The sequence below is a fragment of the Urocitellus parryii genome, chromosome 11 (genome assembly GCF_045843805.1).
Source record: "Urocitellus parryii isolate mUroPar1 chromosome 11, mUroPar1.hap1, whole genome shotgun sequence".
In the NCBI taxonomy this organism is placed as follows: Eukaryota; Metazoa; Chordata; class Mammalia; order Rodentia; family Sciuridae; genus Urocitellus; species Urocitellus parryii.
In genome coordinates, this window is record NC_135541.1 from 114,379,097 (window position 1) to 114,396,503 (window position 17,407).

A 17,407-nucleotide genomic window follows, 5' to 3' on the forward strand; every position below is an offset into this window, starting at 1 on the left:
GAACAGGTGAGGTCAAGCCAGGAGGGTCTTGTATCACTCTCTAAGCGACCGGCAGCCATTTAAGGATTCTGAGCAACAAACTTTGGTCAGATGCATATAACTGCTTCACAGCAGATGGATCAGAGGAGGCAAGATGAGAGGCCAGTAAGAGATAAGGAGGACCCAAGCCAGAGCAAAAGAATCAGGGACAGGACCAGGGGGAGCTGGGAAGCCACAGGACAGTCTGGAAAACAGATTGGATGTGGTCATTAGGGAGAGAGATGAATCCAGGGTGAGTTTCAGGATTCCTTTAACCTTCCACTTTTTCCTCCCTTTGCTTTCCTCCCCCACTTAAGCCTCTACAGTTTTGCTTTGAGGTAAGTGATCCATTAAACCTGGGCTTGTTATGACTCAGTCCTCAGATTTGTGTAATTTAGCATAAATGCTGTCTTGATGACTGTCACCTGTGTTTTATCCTACTTAATTGAATTCCTAAAGTGTCCTTTTGAACTAAAATTCATTTTCTCTCCTTTTTAGAAAAGATAATTTTGTGAAAATTGATTCTCTTCCTTCCCTCCTCCCTACTGAGCTCATCTCACATCAAGTTCACAGGATGGGAACTGGATTTAATTCTATGTTCTCCTTCATGCCAAACATGTTCTTGGAACTCAGTGAATGCCGATTACTTCTACCGACCACAAAAATAATAACAACAATCTATAAATACCTTGGCTTCCTGCAGTTGAGAGGAATTAACCACACTGCAATTAAGGAAAAGCTGGAGAAAACATTTAGTTAGAAACTTCTCAATGCAGACAACAAGATTAAGACAATAAATACCAGTTCCAACATATTTCTTGGGTGGTATTTTATAAAATAGTCCAATAAAATGCTAAAGACCACCCAATGCCACAACAGAATGCTAACAACCTATGACTCAACCAAAAACAAAAATTGAACAGATTAATCTATCACATAAAAGAAGAGTAATAAGCATCAACATTTTATGCAACTGACAAATTATAAAAAGAAGAGATGGTTCTAAGACCTAGTTCATATAAAATATCACACTTTTTAGAACAATAAAACAGCAAGATAGTATGACTCTATATACAGACTTTAATAGAAAATGGTCTCTGGGTTTGGATACCATAGGAAACAAGAGGGATGTAAAACATATTGGAATTGGTTCTTGTCAAGAATAGATAAACTGGGCGCTGTGGCACATGCCTGTAATCCAGCAATTCAGGAGGCTGAGGCAGAGGAACACAAGTTCAAGGCCAGCCACAGCAAATTAGGGAGACCCTGTCTCAAAATTAATTTTTTTAAAAGGGTTTGGTATATAATTCAGGGGTAGCAACCCCTGGGTTTGATCCTCAGTACTAGGGGGCAGGGTGCACAATAGATAAGTAGATAAGAGGTAACTGAGGACTAAATATGACAAAATGTTCAGTGAGACTGAAAAGACTTCTGGGGCAAGTTAGGAAGGTGTATCATTATAGGGAATCTATAAGACAAAGGCTTGCCTTTTCTATTACAGTTTAGTTCCAAATGGCAAAGAACAAACATACAAATTAAGTGGACTAATACAATAAGCACATACCTGAAAAATATTTTAGGTAAATGTCTGCTGCAGAATGAACTCAGAAGAACCTGAAGCCACGGACCCAAACAGCTCTGCCAACATGTGATATTGCAATATTCTATTGATTACTATCACACTGGGCCTTGTTAATACCGAAGTTCCAATTAGATGCAAAATCAAAAGAGATCACAAAGGAAAAGACAAAAAAGTGTATAGCTCAGACAGAAGAGTTGGAGAAAAACCAAGAAACCAGAGCACATTAGGGGAAATGAGGAAACTCATTTTGGTTCTAGAAACACATCTTTTCCTGTCATGGCGCTCAGAGCACTGCTAACCAAGATAAACGGAAGGCATCCAGAGGCCAGGTGAGGCCACTATTAGCCTCATGGAACTGAAGGAATCAATATGGACACAGGTAGGCTGGGAAGCTCTGCTCTAGATTCCCATTAAGTCATCAGTAGAATATTTTCTACCAGTGACAGTTTCAGAACAAGTTTACCACCACTTTTGCTTTAATGAACTGAGATTAAGTTGAACAGTTATTAAGTGCTATCATTAAATAATAATTGTCACATTCGTGTGATCTCACCTCATCTGGTAATTGTATCTAAAGGCAATTCTTCTGAGTTCCACCACACCTGGAGCTCAGGGAAGAACCTATGTTTTTTCTCTTCACATCTTTCTACCAAGATATTTCCCTTGATGTCACGGAGGTGGAAATAAAATATATTACCTACTAGCATCCTTTTGCATCTACCCACCCTAATCTCCCCAGATATAAATCTCCCATCATAAGCCTCCCTTGGATTCTCTTACCTAGGAAGGCATAAATGACTTATTCTTTCTCCAATATGCTTCACCTTCCCAAAAAGTCTGAGGATACCATCACTTTTGAATAGAAGGAATACTGCATTTGTTGTAGTACAGCTAGTATTTGGCAGAAGTAGGTGCCCCATGACCTTCACCCTCTAGGAAGTATACTTTGAAACTTCTATAATCCCCCTCCAGGATCAGCATGTTTCAGTCTGCCTTCCCACACAGAACTGGGGACCATGTGTCTGAGATCTATATGCCATTACCACCTAATTAGAAATACTGGCAATCACTTAGGGAACACTTTCTTGTGCAGTTTATAGTTTCAAAGTATATTCATGCAGGGGTTGGGGCTGTTCTCAGTGGTAGAGAGCTTGCCTAACATATGTGGGGCACTGGGTTCAATTCCCAGAACCACATAAAAATAAATGAATTTTTTTAAAGTATATTGGGCTTGGGATATAGCCCAGTTAGTAGAGTTCTTGCCTGGCATGCACAAGGCCCTGGGTTCAATCCCGGCACCACAAAAAAAATAAATAAACAACAACAAAAAAAGCACAAGTATACTCATGCATTATCTCATTTGATCCTGGTGACAATTCCACGATACAAGCGAACAACACTGCCACCCCTGTTTCACAGGTTGAGAAGTTTAAGGATTAGAGAAATGTAGATGTCCGCCCAGTTTCAAGTGATCCAAAAACTAAAACGTTCTTCCTCTTCTTTTTACTTTAATCACATAAAAAAAAAAAAAATGCCACCAGATACCACTGGTGCCCGCAGAATGATCCAAGAAATCCACATAAGGGTTGGTTCTGCTGAGCATAGACTGTAGATAAATCCAATCACCTTTGAATACTTTCCAATCTCCTAAGGAAGTGTCCCTGCAAGGACACTGCTGGATCACTCTGTTTACCAAGTGAAATAAGAAGTCTCTTTCCAGGGGAGATCACAGACCTGTTTCTGACCCACCTATCTCAACAGTAAGTAGAAGACCCTACTATCTCTTCCATGCTCCCTTCATGTCGCTGTGCACTGTCACTTGCTGCAGAATCAGGTGCATTTTAATGAAATTATTTTCTTATGTATTTGCTTCCTACTGCATTAAGGAGTAATGCAGACAAAAGAGATGCCTTGAATCCCCACACTGAGCACCTAGCATAGAACACCAGCAGGCACTCAACATTCAAATACAAAATACACACAAGTCCTGAAAGCACACACTTTCCACTCATTCACTAACCCTCACCCAAGAAGTTCGAAGAAGAAACTCCTCCAGTTGCAGAAAATGGTAAGAAAAAAAGGAAAGCATTTTTGCTTTACTCAAAACTGTTTTATCCAAATGTTTCCCTGTTAGTCAGTCTGTCTGTCTGTCTGTGTATGTGTTGCTTGCGCTCGCTCTCTCTCTCTCTCTCTCTCTCTCTCTCTCAGTACAGGGGACTGAACTCAGGGGTGTTTTACCACTGAGCTACATCCCCAGACCTTTTTATTTGGTATGTTGAGACAGGGTCTCACTAAGTTGCCCAGACTGACTTTCAACTTGCAATCTTCCTGCCTCAGCTTCCCAAATTGCTGGGATTACAGGTGTGCACCATCACGCCCAGCTAAACTTTCTCTTATTAAAAGATGGAGGGGAATTAAATTTTAGATAACAAATTTGGACTCCCAGGACCTATTTGATCCCAATTCAGAAAATCTTAATCTGTTAGGTCTAGAGTGAAGCCTGAGAATTGGTATTATTTTTGTTAATCCCTTAGGTGATTCTGATGATTAGCAATTACCAAAACAATGTATGGCATATACTGGGCATGGTTTTTATTCTAATACAACCAATGTGGCACCTGTCTTGATGAAGCTGACCCCAGAGTCAGATTTGGAGATACTAGACTAGTTGATCTCTCAAGGGTCTCATTCTGCTCTATAAAAAGGGAGCTTCTGGAAAAGCTCTTCCCTGCCTTGCTCAATGTCTTACTATAATATAAACCACAGCAGAGACAGCCTACCATATTTGTCTGCTCCTCTCAGTCTTTGGAGGTGGCAAAGACAAGGTGACAGAGATTTCAGCAAATGTCAGAATAGTGACATAGATACTGCCTGAGAAATGGCACAGAGTGGCTGAACACTCGATACCTACAGTACGAAAGCTGATAAGCAGCTCTTGAAGAGTAAGCAACAAGAACCTTCTAGATGTAAGCCAGGTGCAGTGGTGTATGCCAGAAATCCCAGGTACTTGGAAGGCTGAGGCAAGAGGATCACAAGTTCAAGGTCAATCTGGGCAATTTAGAAATATCATGCCTCAAAAATAAAATAAAAAGGGCTCAAAGGATGTATCTCAGCAGAGCACTTGTCTATCAGGGGTCAATTCCCAGAACACCCCTCTCAACAAACACACACAAATATAATAGGTGCAAAGTACCACAAGCAATTCTGTAAGAGAAATAAAAACTCACTCCCCTTGCTATTTGTTATTAAGCACTGTGGTGTCTAAAGTAAGAAAAACCTGAATTCAAATCACCATTCTGCCACTTATAGGCTTAAAGTTTCTTAACCTTCTCTGTGCCTTTATTTTCTCATCTGCAAAATGGAAGAAATGCCACCTTCCTCATAGGACAATTGCTATTATAACCATTACCAGAAATAGCTGTAAAACCCCCAGAAAAGCAGCTCAATTGATGGTAGCAGTTATTATTTTTACAATGCAGCATTAAATCTGATACTAAGAGAGATATAACGTCTGCATAGCATATCCCCTATGAAAAGTTTATATTTTCAACTCAGCTACTAGTATGTTAATCCCAAGCAATTCATTAACCATTAATGTGTGAGTTAGGTCCCTGTCCTCAAGGGACATACAATTTGGATAGGACAATATGCATAAATAAAATCACAGACACTGTAAACATGATACTGTGTTCAGCTGTACATAAGACTTCTATACACCGCCTAGGTCACAAGGAGGGAGGCAGAGTCCTTATGGGGTTGGAACAAGATTCAGCAGTGCTCTGGTGGCTGGGAAAGATTTGGATTCACTCTTTTTTTCAGCATATGGTAAGTGCCTGCCATGCACCCAACACCAGGATCACCAAGAAACAGAGCTGTTTAATAAAATAGAATCACCAACCTCAAAGGAGCTTACAGACTCAAGAAGAACTGCATCAATATATTAAGGGCTCCAAAAGGATGGCACAATTTGGAGCAGAGATCAGGGATGATTTCAGAAGATGCAGTGTTTGATCTGAGCCAATTAGGATATTAAGGGAGGGAAAACATGACAAGCAAAGATGTGGGAAACCATACTGTGTACTTCTAGCAGTGATAACTGCACTGGTCTGAGCAGAATAGGAAATATACCAAAGTCTAGTGGGTCATATAGGATTTTTTTTTAATTTTTTTTATTTTTTAGTTCTCGGCGGACACAACATCTTTGTTGGTATGTGGTGCTGAGGATCGAACCCGGGCCGCACGCATGCCAGGTGAGCGCGCTACCACTTGAGCCACATCCCCAGCCCTCGGATTTTTTTTTTAAATGAAGTTGGGTAGCAAAGAGACCAGCCTTATTTAATTAAAGGAAGGTGATCTATAGAAAATGGGTACACAATAACACAAGGCATATGTGACCATGGGTCAAATGAGTAGAGGAAAATTCTGAGAGAGATCATAGGGAGTTAGAATGGGCAGATCAAAGCTATAAAGTCAGTCTTAGGGGAGACATGAACACACAGAAAATGTAGACAACACAAGAGAAACAAGTTTCACTGGGGACTCAAAGCACCTTGACATGAGATAACAAGAACATTCACAAAAATCGATATACTAACCAGGTACTGTGTGCACACCTGTAATCCCAGCAGCCTGGGAGGCTGAGGCAGGAGAATCCCTAGTTGAAAGCCAGCCTTAGCAAAAGCGAGGCACTAAGCAACTCGGTGAGAATCTATCTCTAAATAAAATACAAAACAGGGTTGGGGAATGTGGCTCAGTGGTCAAGTGCTCATGAGTTCAATCCCTGGTTAACCATCTCCCCACCCTGCCCCCCCCAAAAAAATCAGTATACTTAGTATATGAAAATGTATTCCTTCAAATCCTTGTGAATCTGTGTGTGCAGAGAAGAGGGGAAATTAACCCAGGGTTATCACAGCCATATGAGAATCTCCTAAGGCTATTAAAAAAAAAAAAAAAAAAAAAAAAAACAAGGGATTCATCAGGACCCACCCTTGAGTGACTCAACAGCCATCAAACTAATCAGCTGACAGTGAAGTCCAAGGTCGGCCTCACAGGCCAGCAACTGATTGCTGGCAGTTCAGAAAATTCTAAAATAATAAGGAAACAGGAGTCAATTGTGGGGAAAAAAATCCCCATTTATATAATTCACATGCTGTTATATGCGAACAAATTACCTTGAAAATAATACACATGTAAATATCTATATTGTGACTAAGAAGAGGAAGAGTAAAAAAGATAATGGAAAAGTAGAAAAATCTAGTTCATTTAAATAAAGAAGATTAAGAAAGAAACATAAGTTTTGGAATACAAATATTTTGGAGTTCTTTTATTAGAAGTGTTGAATAATGATGGAGAAAATTATTAATATTTAATATAATGTTGAATATTTCATTCTGCCATGATGAACTTTTTGTAAATATGTACAAAGAATGAATACTTAGTGATCAGAATTAAGCCACAGGAGAACAGAGATTCTTGAGTGAATTGAAATAACAATTCAAAAGAATGAATATGTCCCCAGGGACAGATAATGCAACATAATGGAAAGTATAAAAAAATCCAAGTGCATACGGAAATGTAGTGTATAATAAAGGCAGTATTTCCAATAAGTGGAAGGGAAATTAACGTAATAAATAGTGTTTGGAAAACTGAATTGCCATTTAGAAAATTATAAAATTTGTACCTCACATTATATGTTAGGATAAATATCAGATACATGAAAAATCTGAAGCAAAGTTTTTAAAACAAATAAAATCACCTATGCACTAATAGAAAACATGGTCAATTTCCTTTACGTCCTACATGTAAGAAACATCTTGCTGTGCTTCAAAATCTAGACATAAAAGATTGATAAAGTACCATAATTTCCAGCATTTATATATAAAACAAAATTGTATATGTGGGTAAAGAGATAACACATATGTGGCAAGTTTATTGAAAACTGATGAGTCAGCCTCCTTATATCAGAGAAAACATTCCGCATTTGTTTTTTGGGGATTGGCTAACTTCACTTAGCATTATCTTCTCCAACACCATCCATTTACCTGCATATGCCATGATTTTATTCTCTTTTAATGCTGAGTAAAATTCCATTGGGTATATATGCCACACAGTGGAATATGATGGACATCATTATCCAAAGAACATGTATGAAGACTTGAATTGACTGTCAATATACTTTATATACAAACAGAGATATGAAAAATTGTAGTATACATGTGTAATAAGAATTGTAATGCAAAAAAGTACATGTATAAAGGCATGAATTGGGGCTGGGGATGTGGCTCAAGCGGTAGCGCGCTCGCCTGGCATGCGTGTGGCCCGGGTTCGATCCTCAGCACCACATACCAACAAAGATATTGTGTCCGCCGAGAACTAAAAAATAAATATTAAAAATTCTCTCTCTCTCTCTCCTCTCTCACTCTCTTTTTAAAAAATAAATAAATAAAGGCATGAATTGGTGTGAACATACTGTATATACAAAGATATGAAAAACTGTACTCCATATGTATAATAAGAATTGTAATGCACTGTGCTGTCATGTATTTAAAAGAATAAAATTAATAAAACTAAAAAAAAGAAAGAAAGAAAAGAAAACTGGTGAGCCAAGATAGTGACTATTATAGACAGATGTTCACTGCACTATGCTTTTAATTTTAAAAAAATTTTCATACATAAATAGTGTACATGGTTGCGGTAGGAAACAACATGAATATTTCCTATTTTGCAACTATTCTATATGTTTGAAATGAATTCAAAATATGGAAAAAAATGCAGAATAGAGAACATAGTATGTTCTCTATGTAGAGCTCTAGGAAGAAAATGAAAATACATTTGTAAAATGTAAACAATGAAAAGCTCAAGGGCAAGAGAGGACACAAAGTAGAGAGTATATGGCTGAATATACCATGTTAAGAGCTTTCAATTTGAAGCCATTTATTTTTCCATGGTTTTATTGGTGTATACTTGTGCATAATGGTGGGGTGTGTTGTTACAATTCATACAGGCACACAATATAACAATATAATTTGGCCAATATCATTCCCATTCTTTTTTCCACCCCTCCTCCGTCCCCCTGGTCCCCTTCCTCTACTGCTCTCCCTTCAATTTTCATGAAATCTTACCTCTACCTTTCTTTTCCTTTTTCCTCTCTAGCTACTATGTATTGGAGAAAACATATGATCCTTCACTTTCTGAATCTGGCTTACTTAGTGTTCTCAAGTTCCATCCATTTTCCTGTAAGTTACATAATTTCATTCTTCTTTATGGATAAATAAAACTCCAGCGTGTATATATACCACATTTCCTTTGTCCATTCATCCATCCATGGACACCTGGGTTGGTGGAACCATATATTTTAGATATTCAAAAAATAAACTACAGTTTAAAAACTCACTAAAAATTGAAGCAAGGCACAATGGGATAGGCTTATAATCTTGAATTCAAGGCCTGCCTGGGCAATACAGTGAGCCCCCAAGACCCTATTTCAAAAAAAGCTCTTCGCCTTTTTCCAGCCATTTTGGTATGTGCGCTTGATTGTTCCTCACCATGTCTTCTCACAAGACTTTCAGGATCAAGCGATTCCTGGCCAAGAAACAAAAGCATAAGCATCCCATTCCCTAGAGGATTTGAATGAAACCTGGTAATAAAATCAGGTACAATTCAGGAGACACTGAAGGAGAACCAAGGTGGATCTATAAGGAATTACATGAACTGGCACACATATTTATGCTGTATCAAGGATGTAACCACCTTGTCTCCTCAAGCTGAAAATGTCACCACTATCTGAACAACTGAGAATATTTAACTGGGAATGTGAGCTCTCTTTAGTTACAAAGGTGCTGTAGTACTGGTTTTGGCTAGTTCAGTAATAAATATGTAAAACATTTGAATAAAGAAAATAACAAAAATCACTAAAAAAAATGGAAACAAGTGAAAACAAATGAGCCTACAAATATCTCAAATTGATGACACGAGAATATATAGAAAATCAATACTTCAGTGTCTTTAGAACCCAGCATTTTGACAGTAAATACTTTATGGAATACTTTGTGGAATACATTCTATGGACAAAGATAACATGGAGGTTTCATGGAATGAAATTGGTATGCCCAGAAGCAGATTGTAAAGGCAGTTTCTCTTCAAAACATTTTTTATTATACCACCTGATAATCATCTTATGACACCATGGCAGCAGCAGCATTAAAATGGGTGTTTATCAAGAGAACTATCTTGACGAATTTATTTCTAGTCTAAAACAGAGTTTTATCTTATGTTTGTCATAAGTCTACATATTCTTCTCATCCACATTACTATAATTGCAAAGTAGAGCTCACTTTGACATTGATGGCAGGATGATAGAATGCTACCACCCTTCTATGAACCTTACATATGAACACATAAAACCTATCCCTCAACCAGATCCTCTGTACAGAAATGAAGAAAAACAGGGTCAAGTGCTAAAAACCAGATTAGAAGAAAAGGGTGAACACATTGAACAAGGATCCATGATAGAAAAACTTGGCAAAATGCTTGGCAAAATTCTCCTTTACTACCAAATATCATTGGTAATCCTCACATACACTATCACAAACATTGTAAGAAACTGAATCTTCTGAAAGACATGTTACTGAGGTCCTGGGGAGAACCAAAGTGAAATGTTACCTTGTGTCTCATTTGCCATTTAAGAAAATGCAATCTGCTATATTCACCAATATATAGTAAAATAATAACAATAAAGTGTCTTTTCATATGCTAAAAAGACAATGGCAATAAGTTAAAATTTATTAGGTTTCTTTGGAAGCAATAATGATGATATTTTGCTATTTCATATAAGACAAATAACTAATTATACTATTGATAAGAACAAAGATTTTCAATAAAGGAAAAATACATGCAAATAAAATTTTAAAAGTTTTCCAGGCTTGGTGGTCCATGCATATAATCCCATTAAATTGGGAGGCTAAGGCAGGAGGATGTCAAGTTCAAAGACAGCCTGGGAAAATTAGAAAAACCCTATTTCAAAATAAAAAATAAAAAGGCCTGGGGCTGTAGCTCAGTGGTACGAGTACCCCTGGGTTCAATCCCCAGTACTGTGAAAATAAAATTTTAAACATAACATTTTAATAACAAACAATTGTAAAGTTATAGAAACACGTTGATTACATCAATATTAATTACATAATAATTCTCGGGGGGGGGGAAAAAAAAAGGTAAGGCAAATCCACAATGTTGGATATCCTAGCAGACAATTGAGCCAGTTTGTTCAGAGTATTAGGAGCACACCTATAGATAAGAATCCTGCATCAGGACCACCCAGTGCTACACATGGACTGCATTTGAATCTTGATTCCAACAAACCAAGTAACAGAAGGCAATATGAAGACAGCTAGGGAAACTTAACTAATGACTGGGCATAAAATTTTCTGTTAATTTTCTTAGGTATTGTCAAGCAAACAATGGTGAAACAACATGATCTCATGATCTACATTAATTTCAACAAAAGAAGAGTATAAATAGATAAAGTAAATATGGCAAAATCTTAAAAAACACTGAATTTTGTTTATAAGTATATGGGAGTTTACTATTCTCTCTGCTTATATATACTTCATAGTTTTTCACAATAAAAAGTCCTTAAAATATATCACCAAGTACCTGCTACTCTGCATTGTACAATATGACCTTGAAAATAATTATTTATTGATAACCTTTTGTGGAATAAAAATTTAAATGATATTATTTACTCTGTCATATGTGCACCAGATAGTGTACTGCACTTTTTTTCTTCTTTCTAGTTCTAGAGATTGAACCAGAACCTCTCACATGTTAGGCAATGTCTAAGTACTGAGCTATAACTCCAGCACTATATTGCTGCACTTTTTGGCTTTGGGAATTTCTCTTCTTCCCCTTCTTCCCTCTCATTCCCCCTCCTCCCCTGCTCCTTGTCCCCCTCCCCCTCCCCCTCCCCCTTATTCTTCCTCTTCCTGTTTCTCTTCCCCTTCTCCTCCTCCTCCTTCTTAAAATACTAGGAAATGAACCCAGAGGTGTTTGACTACTAAGCCACATTCCCCAGCCCTATTTATTTATTTATTTTGAGATAGGCTATCACCAAGATGCTTAAGGCCTCACTGAGGCTGCCTCTGAACTTGGGATCCTTCTTCCTCAGCCTCCTGAGCCACTGAGATTATAAACATGAACCTGGGCCTATGGGACACACATACCACAGTTCCTGACTAACATTGATGACATTTGAAAGTTCTATTTCTGGACATTTACATCATTAGAAGATAAATTTACCTCAACAACAGATTACACAGGTCTTGTTTTGCATCAATGATGGGGGTGCATGCTAGGGATTGAACACAACACCTCATACATGCCAGGCAAGTATTCTACCAGTACAACCACATTTGGTGTACCATTTTCACATCATTAATTACTATATGGGGAGTATATTAGTGAATGCTCTTATAACATTCAATAGAAGCTTCTCTATTAAATATACCTTGAAGCTAATTCTTTTGTAAATTGAGGGGTCATTTTATAATTAAATTAACCACTTAATTTATCTGTTGATAAATTCCAGCTTTTAAATACTAGATTGATGTGCTTGCTTCAAAGGACCTTAACTATGTAGAAATAGGTTATTCTGCCATAAGTGCAAATATTCAATTATTGCTTTATATCCCCCAGGAAGGGACATTATCTAAATAATTATACCACATATCTAAAGAGGTAAGGTTCTACTTTCTGAGACAATCCTAATAATTACAGAAGTAAGAGTAAGAAAAAGTAAGAAAAAGCAATAAAAAGTAATTATTGGTAATCTCATTATTTTTATTTCTATTGATTACAATAGTTCACATTCACTGAACAGTTAATGTGTCAGACATGGAACTAAGCAACTCATATAGTCTTCTCAGTTAACAAATTCAGCTACTGAGACTTTAGGAGATGATCTGCCCAAAGTCACAAAACTCATAAAGGGTAAGGCCAGCATTTTTCACTTTGCTCCTCCGAAAAATGGAGAGGATACACTGCTCACCACCAACTGTGAGATTTGGGGCACATCAGTTGGCCTCATTTCCTCACCTGCAAAATGAGGAGGTTGGAGTAAATTAGCTTTCAAACTCTGTGAACTGGTCAGTCTACCCCTCTCAAAAGCAGTGCTTCAGATGAAAAAAGTCCTAACATACTGAGTTATTAAGAAGAAAGGTATCTTCCATATACACACACACACACACACACACACCCAAATATGAAACTCTACTTCTGCAGATATATAGGTAAACACAAATAACAATGCATAGTGCTCTTTTTAGAGCTTGTATCCAAGCCCAGTGATTCAGGAGATTGAGGCAGGAGGACCACAAGTTTGAGGTCAGCCTCGACAACTTAGGGAGACCCCCCCCCAAAAAAAAGAAGTTGTATCCAAAAGAGAGGACTTCAGGATAAAGAGGCAGAAAGGCATCAACACTTTGCAAGTATCTGGGTAGCAACAGATTGCTGAGGAAGATGTTGAGAGTTGGGAGATAAAGGAATGATTCTAGAAAGAATTATATATGGATAATATGGAGAAGTACATGCCCAAAGGTGTAAGGGGAATCTGAAGGCATTCTCTTTCCCTTTTCTATACCAGATTCCCAGTGCTTTTCTCATTTTCCTATTTGTCAACAAGTGTGATGACTGCACAAATTTCCATCTTTTGAATATATCATCACATCCTTCCACTTTTCGTTATCATCAATAAAAAACAGTGATGAATAGAAAGACACAAATATTTTACTTTATTTTACCAAATATTTTACCCATTTTTTAGGATAGATCCTGAAATGAAAGAACTATTTGGTTAAAGGATGAAACATGGAAGTATCTTGATTTGTACACATATGCACACATGTATGCGTCCTATACATATTTATATTTATATATACACACACACACACACACAAAATCAAATCCCTTTAAGAGGCTGTTCCAATTTGTACTGCCATCAGAAGTACTAGGACATCCTACTATTCCCAGGAACAGTTCACATTTGTCACTTTGGCCATATACTGACTGCCACCATCGCTGCTGCCTCCTCCACACACCCGTTTCCTGTACCGCAAGCCAAGGATTCCAGATATGTTTCACCCTTCAAACCTTCAGAGGATGATTCCAGGCAATTCCTAGTGCCTCTTAACTCCCCTTATCTAAAAAGAGTACCTTTGCCTATCCTTTAATATCTTACAAAGACAAGACAGAGACTCAGCCCTGATAATTAAGTGCTCTAGGATTCAAGAGAAAGCTAAAGCTATGTAAAGAATTATGGAAATGATCATGTAATTTGTAATTAAGAAATGGCCACACAAGGAGATTCTTACTCATTTTTAAAACTGAATAAACATTTTCCATGTGGACAATTTTTAAGTAAAAAAAAAAAACATTGACAATACAAGGCCTTGGCTTACTGTTATATTTTTGGTTTGTGATGTTTGGGGTCTTTTGTAGAATGTGGAGTAAACCCAAAAGAGATTTCAGCTTTATCAAAACAGAAGCTGAAGGCAGAGACACCTGTACACAGTTCTCAGGGAACAAAGCCTGCATAGTTACGTCAGTAGTAAATCCTTTCCCATTAATCAGGTTAGATACTGGCTGTGTGAGACACAGAGGCCCCAGACCACATTTGCAAGCTAGAAAGGCAAAGACCTCTCTGAAATGCTTGCACACACTCGCTCCCAACTTCTATCTCACTGCACTACCTTATGGACTATTAGAACAGTTCTCATCCGTGGTCCCTGAGTAGCCCCTATTCAAGTTGACAGTAAAGCATTTCAGTTTTTAGATCCTCTTTAAAAGCAAAATATCCTACTGGGACCCAGAAACTAGTTATCTCTACTTCCCCAAATGCAGCAGATGATGGAAAATTATAGTGTTCTAGAAATCCCCAAGAACTTTCTCATAGAGTCCCTGGGTCTCTGAAATGATATACTAAGTTCTCTGCTTAAAAGCAGTTTTCTGTAAAGAAAGGCTTTTATTAGATCTTCACAGAGTCCATGAGTCAAAAGAATTCAGCATCCTCCTGGAGGAGACGTCTGACTCACCCCTACCTCTAACCTTAATCTCTTGCACAGCCCTGGCCACATACTAGGTATTCAGCAAATATGGAGCAAGTATAAAATATAAATTGACTAGTATCTATTCAAAAATGATGGAATATATACGGGATCTTCCAATACGATTAATCATGAAGAAAAACTAGGGACAGAGTGTGTGGATTTTTTTTTCTTTTTTCATTAAGAGCTGATGGAGGGCTGGGGATGTGGCTCAAGCGGTAACGCGCTTGCCTCGCATGCGCGGGGTGCTGGGTTCGTTCCTCAGCACCACATAAAATAAAGATGTTATGTCCACCGAAAACTGAAAAATAAATATTTAAAAATTATCTCTCTCTCTTTAAAAAAAATATTTTAAAAAAAGAGTTGATGGAAATACCAACAGACAAAGCACTTGTTAAGCAATTCACATTGACTGAACATTTCACAGTCTTTTTATCGGGATCTTCCCATAACAACATTGTAAAGGAAGACAATGAGATGTGCCGAATGCCTAGAAGATATAATAAGTGCTCACTAACTGATGTGCAGCAAGAAACTGGAGACAAAGGATGGATAGGTGGACTTTCTCATCATCAGATGGCTGGCAGCCAGGAAGGATCTACAGTGGAAGGCCCTTATGTCATACACACATATGCACATGCTTGTGAACACACACACACACACACACAATTTTCCTCCACAGATCCTCCAAAAAGAGCTCCTGCCAGGACACAGTCCCAATAACTGCTTCCAGTTGGACTCTTCTGAAAAGACAGTTAACACTCCAGCTATAGCCTGACAGGGTACAAAGCACCAGTGCCCCTTTTTATTTCAAGGAGCACGACGACGACACATTCATTCACCAGTGGGCTCAACAGCATGACTGAATGGCAAAGGGAAGGGCAGCCAGCAATCCCAGTGAGGTGTAGCAGGGATCCCTAGGAACCCTTGGGGTCTGATTGACAGAGCCCATAATTTGTCCTTTGCCTTCCCTATGTCCTTCTCCCTTCCTCTCAAACAAAGAGCATGATAGCTAGACTACCTGAATTCATGCCTCTTGTCTAGAGAAAGAAAAACTAATAGCAAATTATCTGGCAAGAATTCACCATTGGGTGGGGGTTGGTGCTTACAAAGAAGCCAGCATTAAACTGTCAGACACAAGCTGCAATCCATTAAGTAGCAGCAAGTAAATCTACACACAAATCTAGCTGCTACTACTCGACATTAATCTGATAAAGATGAAACCGATGTATGGAATCCTGCACTATCTGGAGAGACAGTCAATGCAAACAGAACAAAATGCATAAAATGAGCTCCTGTCCCCAGGAATCTGAAGCCAGCATTTTCTGATTATTAGATTATGCCCCAGAAAATGGATTAATACTGTCCACAGGGGCACTTTTAACTCCATTCTTACTCCCTGGTGCAATGGTATATATTCTGTCTGCAAGAAGCTTCATGAGAGTTCAAGTAACTTAAGAAATGAAATGGGTTTAATTTTGATTCAGACAATGGAAAAAAGCCTTCCTCCTGTTCCAAAGTTGGTGATATATATGCTTACTCTCCCAAACAGATCACAGATTTATGCGGGAACAGCAAACAAAATTTAAGGGAAAGATCTCAGAGAAAATGGTACCAATTAGAAAGGAAACTACTGTGGGGGATGGGCACATCCACAGTAATCTCTAAGACAATCTCTGACCCTGACTCTGCACCAAAGTCAATGAATCAGAAACTGCCCACCCTCTGCATTCCACATTGTCCTTTCCCTAAATGGCTTCTCCAGAGCATAAAAAATACATTAAAAAAAAAAAAAAAGAAAAAGAAAGAAAGAAACATGGCATCCACAGTAGTCCCTAACTAGGTAATATATTATGAACCTATCATATTAAGCTACCAGATTATCCAAGATCTTTCTGAGCTGTAGTTGGGAATAAATACAATGGACCTGAACAAACAAGGCACAAAGGAACCATTGAATGAAATAATTATCTCGGGGTGTAATGGGTCCCAAGAAAGACAAAAGAAGAAATCCAAGGAGGAAAAGGGTCACCCTCTGAGGGCAGAAGCACACAAGAAACTCCATCCCATGGGTGGAATTAGCTGTCTGTGCAAATTTACTGGAAGCAATCTGTTCTGGAAGCTCTCCCACAGGGTATCGAGAAGTAGTCAACCATCCGGGCATGATGGCTCATGCCTGTAATCCCTGAGGCAGGAGGATCTTGAGTTCAAAGCCAGCCTCAGCAAAAGCAAGGGGCTAAGCAACTCAGTGAGACCCTGTTTCTAAATAAAATACAAAATAGGGCTGGGGTCGAGTGTCTTGAGTTCAATCCCAGGTATTCCTCCACCCCCAAAAAAAGAAGCAGTCAACCTAAAACATAAGGAATTACCAAGGAAGATGGTGGCCTGCACACAAATGTTTCCCACCTTCTGGAGACGATGACATGGATGTGACAGCTGAGCCCATAACTTACAGGCCAGAGGCTCAACCTCCAGAAGGCTAAATTCGGACTTAAAGAAAACATTACTTTTAAGAATGGTACAGGAGGTAAAGGAGAATGATATACCCAAGGATCCTCTACCACTAAGCTAATCAAAACTCACACTTGATTCAGTGGGTCTGGGATGGAGTCTGAGAATCTGCATTTGTAGACAGGGCATGTGGCTCAGTGGCAGAACTTGCCTAGCATGCATGAGAAACTGGGTTCCATCCCTAGCAACACATGTACACATG

General features: G+C 38.4%; 1 protein-coding gene and 1 pseudogene across 2 annotated transcripts in view; one reads left to right on the forward strand and one right to left on the reverse strand.

The window, feature by feature from the left end:
• The window catches only part of Nos1ap (nitric oxide synthase 1 adaptor protein), a 291,877-nt gene that overhangs the window by 235,243 nt on the left and 39,227 nt on the right, over positions 1 to 17,407 (reverse strand). The gene's annotated exons all lie outside the window — the stretch shown is intronic.
• LOC144249414 (large ribosomal subunit protein eL39-like) lies at positions 9,146 to 9,297 on the forward strand (annotated as a pseudogene).